Below are 5,690 nucleotides of genomic sequence, written 5' to 3'. Positions count from 1 at the left end.
CCTCAAGCACAAAGCCTCCTTCATGACCTGTACCTTCATGCTAGTGGTGTGAGGGTGACTTTGACTGGGAAAGAGCTAAATTAAACCAGGGTCATGCTTTACTGCTATGTCTTTTGAATACTTTTCTTTTGGCTTTTGGCAGCAGAACTTACTTTTTTTTCCCCCTGTCCCTGCTTTTCCTGCAGTTTTGTACAACAACTTGTTCAGATATGCAACTATAGTACTGAGTCCAGCTTTGTATCCATGGTAGCAATTTCTGCCCTAGTTTTATCTGACTTTTTATTTAATTCTTCTGAAAGGGCATTCATCTCTTTGTGGAGGAAGCTAATGAGGCTCTAGTACCAGAGCCCTGGTTCCTATGTGCCAAAAACAGCATCTTGCAAAGCTGCAAGACACATGACCTTGGGGATAAGTTTCAATGAGTGAATTTTGCATAGCAAACATTTTTAAATATTCTTCTACAATATTAAAGTTTTTTAAGAATCAGAAATATAAGTGAATGAGTAAATTTTTATTAAAAGTGTTTTTTTTTTTCACTCTGAAGGAGAATGCTCATTTTCCTTCTCTCTACCCACACTTGTTGAGTTTTATTCAGTTTTTGTGAAATATAACTTAAGCAGCTTGCACTGGGTATAGTACCCCAATGATAAGTTGATAGCTCTGTTCAAGAAAAATTGTGTTATTTTATAAATTACGAAGGGATTTCATTGTCCATGACATACTTCAACTCTATTATAAATTTAAACTTCAACTTTAAAAAAGTATTTGAGAAAAGTGTAGTAAAAAATAGCAATTCATGTAAAGATACTCAATTTTTACCAAATATATATAAACAGAAATAGTAATAAAAAAAGATCAGAGATGAGTAATACCTTAGCCATTGTTCATCTCTTTTTTGCTAAACTAGTCAGCTCAGCTTTATATGTTTGTAGTAAAAGAAGAGATAATAATTAAAGTTCAACTCTACTTTATTTACTTATTTTTTAAAGTAAATTAGTAATGCCAAGCTAAGTAATGTATCATTTTTGCTTCTGGACCAGCAATTCCAGATACTGTTGTTGTTTTTTTAAGTTGTATTAAGCTTATAAACTAAAAGAGAATTTTGCCAATCACCAAAATTGTCCATCAGAAAAAAAATTACAAATAATTATATGCACTTAGATAAGCATATATGTCAGTTTTTCATAAAAAAAATATAAAACAGTATCTAAAGCATATATCACGTTGCCTTTGTTTTGTGGCTGGTATTTTATATTAGAATTTCTTACTATATTTATGAAAATTCCATGCACTGGCCTTATTCTAACTTTTAATTTTAATGCGTAATGATACAACATTAAATATATAAAAACTACTGAATATTTTGTAATATTAGTGTTCAAAATATTGAATATTTGACATTTTGAGAAGTTCAACATCATTGCCATAGCAATATAATTATACAGGCCCTTAATTGTCTTAAAATGTCTCTTGAAAGTTAAAAATATATATATAAAATATACATCTCTATTTAAAAAGCAATTTTCACTTAGAATGTGTGATACTATGCATAATAATGTTTGTTCTTTATTTAAGCAATAAAAACAACACTAAAGCCAATTCCTGTTTAGTTGACTAGTAACCGAGGGTAATATGAGATAAGAAAATGACACTAAATTAATTTCCTAGTAGAAAAAAAAAGCACTTAGATTTTAATAAGACTGGAACATTTTGTTTTATTTGGATAACATTTTATGAATTATAACCTCACTTTTTTTCTGATATCATGGAGGAAGCATGCCTTTTGTGCGTAATAATGAGATTTTTCTCAAATTTAATAGGTGGGTGATATCTTAGAATACATTTAAAGGGCACTTTTAAACTAATTATGCATTGACACATTAATGCTAACTAGCAACCAGAAAAATTAGGGATAAATAATAAAAGGAAAAAGAATACAATCTGATAAGGGGGGAAAAAAGGATAAAGAATTAGATTTCAAGGAAAGGTAATTGTCAGTCTGAATGAAAGCATGTTAGAAAACTCTGGACAAGACAGGTAAGTCAATGTAAGTCATAAAAACTGTAACTGTTACCTAAGATCATTTCTTGGAAAATGGATGTCACATAACAGAAATCATCCTGAATATTATGCCTCTAGTCACATTGTCATATGAAAAAATCCAATGTAACTTTGTAAACATACTTAACTTTAGGTTTTACCCATCAAATTAATATCTCTGTGAAAATTTTGTCTTTATTTTTTAATATTTATTTTCAAAAGTATTACATACATCCCCTTTTTCATCCCATTGACCCCTTAAAACCCACCTGTGCCCCTGCCCCAGGCCTTCACATTCCTATTGTTTGTGTCCATGGGTAATGCATATATGCATACAAGTTACCTCTTGAATTTCAATCATAGATAACTCACAAAGATTCACCTGCCCTTCTCTCAGGTTTATCCAAGTCTTCCCATAGAAGCACCAGGTAGCAACACTAACCCCCTTAACTTGGAGACTACAAGAGATCTTCAACATGAAGCAGAACCTACTCAGATATGCCAAGCCATCTTGTTTGTGTTAATTGCCTTCCATTTTTGTATCTCTCATTCTCTGCCTATCAATGTACTTCATCTGTGTGCAAATAAGTTTTTAAAAATTTTCTTAACACAATTAAATATTATTGGGTATTCTGATCATAACACTCTTCTTAAAAATAGCTGTTACCTTGCCATAACTGGTTTGGCTCAGTGGATAGAACGTCGGCCTGCGGACTGAAAGGTCCCAGGTTCGATTCTGGTCAAGGGCATGTACCTGGGTTGCGGGCACATCCCCAGTGGGAAATGTGCAGGAGGCAGCTGATCGATGTTTCTCTCTCATCGATGTTTCTAACTCTCTATCTCTCTCCCTTCCTCTCTGTAAAAAATCAATAAAATGTAAAAAAAAAATAGCTGTTACCTTAAAAATCACCATATTTTATTCCCTTTACTTTTCTGCACATGTTGAATATAGAACATAGAAAAAATGATTATAAAAATAATGCAATATTATTTAATCACACCTTAAGAGGTTCACACATACCAAGTTTTTCTATTGACTAGAAATTCCAATTTATACTCAATGTAGTTATATTCCTCTTCATTTTGTTAAAATAACCGATACCTCGAATTAACTTCCTAATCACTCCCTAATATTCTCTGTGCCTAATTAACCCTGAATATTCTCAATGCATACTTATACAATCTCTAGCAATCTAGCTAATATTAACTACTTCCATTAGACATCCTTAGGTAACAACATACTTTTCATCTGAAGTTGTATTTGCATTTTCACTGTTTATATCATCTTATTTCTGGAAATATTCTAAGCTGATATTTTTATGGCCTAATGAATTATTCTTTTTTCTTAGCCCTGCCTTTCCCATTCTTTCAAATCTCTGATAAAATCAAATCATACACAATTATAGATAAATCAGTAAAAAATCTGAGTAAAAGATATTAAGGGGGCTTGTTAAAAGAAATTCAAAATCAAAATTCGTACAGTGAGTTTATTGGAATGACCTAAGGAGTGGTTAACAAATCACAAGGCAATATATCAGAGAATTCATAGGAAATAATCTATCAGGAGAATGACACACAAACATTTTTGAAGCCCAGAGCAATATATCATCATTATGATGTACAATATAGGATTTTACTGATTTTTAAATGCTTCAACAATTCTATCTATAATTTGTTTTAACTAAAATAAGTGTTTCATCAAATTATGTATAATGATTAAAACATTTTTCTTAATAACTACTCTTTTTTAATTTATCATAATTTCTGTGTTCTCATCACTCTCATTTTGCTTTAAAAATTTTCATAATATTATTTATTTTTATTCTATAACTTATTTTTGGATGTTCTCTATATGTTTTCCAATCTGTCAGTATGTGCTTTATAAAGAACAAAAGAACCGTACCCCAGCTATGGTTTAATACTGCTTTATGATTTAAGTTTATGCCTCTGGTAGTATATCCAACTGTTGAATTTTTTATCACATTATGATAAAATTTGCCTTTTGTCCATAGTTCTTTTTTGGCAGTGATTCCAACATTGATTTAGAGCTGAATGTTTAGAGCTTCTTTTTGGCACTGGTAAGTGCATGCATCTTAAAGAACAATGTGCATAATTACATGTTTTAATTATATACGTATTGAATGCTGTTCAGCTAAATCTCCCCAACATAAGAAAGGAAGCTGTTTAAAGTTCCAATTTGAAATGTTTTCTTCTCTTTTTACTAACGCATGTGCTAAGGCTGACTTAAGTACCCTTTGGTCCCTTCTATTAATATCTCCAGATCTTATTGAATCTTGAATCTTCAAGCATGGTATTTGCTCTTTTTTCTCAATTTTGAATCATCTGCTTCTCAGCACACTATCCAGATTGTTAATAAATATGTTAAATAGCTATGGGCCTGAAACTAATCCTAGAGGGCTTACTAAATTCTATTTTTGTAAGCCCAATATAGTTCTATTAATAATAATACCTATACATTTTAATATGGCTTGGCTTTTGATATCTACCATAATATGTTTTACTGGAATAAATTTTTATAAAATATGTTTGGTACTAGGATATATATATATATCTATTTTGAAGTTATTACTAAGTTGAAAGAATATTATCCTTCATACACATACCAAATATAATTTTATCTAATACCATTTTAAGAAAGTATAATGAATAAGAACATTAAGCCAATACATAATTACTCAGGAGGAAACCTTTGAGCTATACACAGTCAATTACATAATTTTCTGAACCTTCCTTGGGATAACCCAGTAGGCAAGACAAGGGCTCTGAGCATTTGAGTTGATCATCTTGAGATTTCCTGTTTGGTAACCTGAACATGCTGAATTCATAAAGAAAGTGACTTCATTCTTTAAAACCCATAGAGATTTAATAAAAGCAGTACCAGAAAGGACACTTTAGTTTCCCTTGAAACTAAGCTTGCATGTAGCTGAAGATGTTGTCAGTCTTGGAGACCTTTATTGTCAGAAGCAATTCCATGCATTTAAGGATCTGGGGCTCACTGGAATTAAAGTCAACTGTAGTTGCAATGAACTGTCTACAAAAATCTTATCTGAACCTTTACATGAATTACTTCTACCTCTTTCTTACAGAGGTTGTTTCATGTGGATGTTTTTTAACATAAACACACATTTTTTTTCTAGCTAACCTTTTCTTGTAACTTTTCATGTGAAGTCAAATATATGGTTATTTCTTAATTATGTATTATTTTCTGGAAGAAACAGATAAATTAACAGTAAGAACAGAAAAACCAAGACATTTATGTTGGACTGTACAAGTAATTTCTTAGTTGTATTTGCAATTATATTTTTACTAAATGTTCAGGACTATACGTACCTAAAACCAAAATGTGTAGTCATAGCCAAAGATAAATTTAAGAGGAGCCACACTCAAGTAGAAGAAAGAAAAATAATCATCACATTTAAAACTCACATTTACTTTTAAAGAGAAGCATATTAAAGATATGTCCACAAATACGAGACCTTTCCACCCAAAAATGAAGAGATAACAGATAAACATAATCTACACTAACAAAAGAGAAACATGGTAATTAGCGTACGACCACTACCCTTTTCATTGGCTAATCAGTGAGTATATGCAAATTAACTGTCAGCCAAGATGGCGGCCAGCAGCCA

General features: G+C 31.2%; 1 long non-coding RNA gene across 1 annotated transcript in view; it reads left to right on the top strand.

Annotated features, from left to right (window-relative positions):
- Positions 1 to 5,690, top strand: part of LOC106727387 — a 22,604-nt gene that overhangs the window by 158 nt on the left and 16,756 nt on the right. The window contains exon 2 of the long non-coding RNA XR_001363568.1: positions 3,912 to 3,914. This is a non-coding gene — a long non-coding RNA (uncharacterized LOC106727387). The remainder of the gene's footprint in view (positions 1 to 3,911; positions 3,915 to 5,690) is intronic.

This window comes from Myotis brandtii, unplaced genomic scaffold (genome assembly GCF_000412655.1).
Source record: "Myotis brandtii unplaced genomic scaffold, ASM41265v1 scaffold42, whole genome shotgun sequence".
Classification (NCBI taxonomy): domain Eukaryota; kingdom Metazoa; phylum Chordata; class Mammalia; order Chiroptera; family Vespertilionidae; genus Myotis; species Myotis brandtii.
Note: the sequence above shows the minus strand (reverse complement) of the source record. Positions and strands in the feature narration are given on the sequence as shown.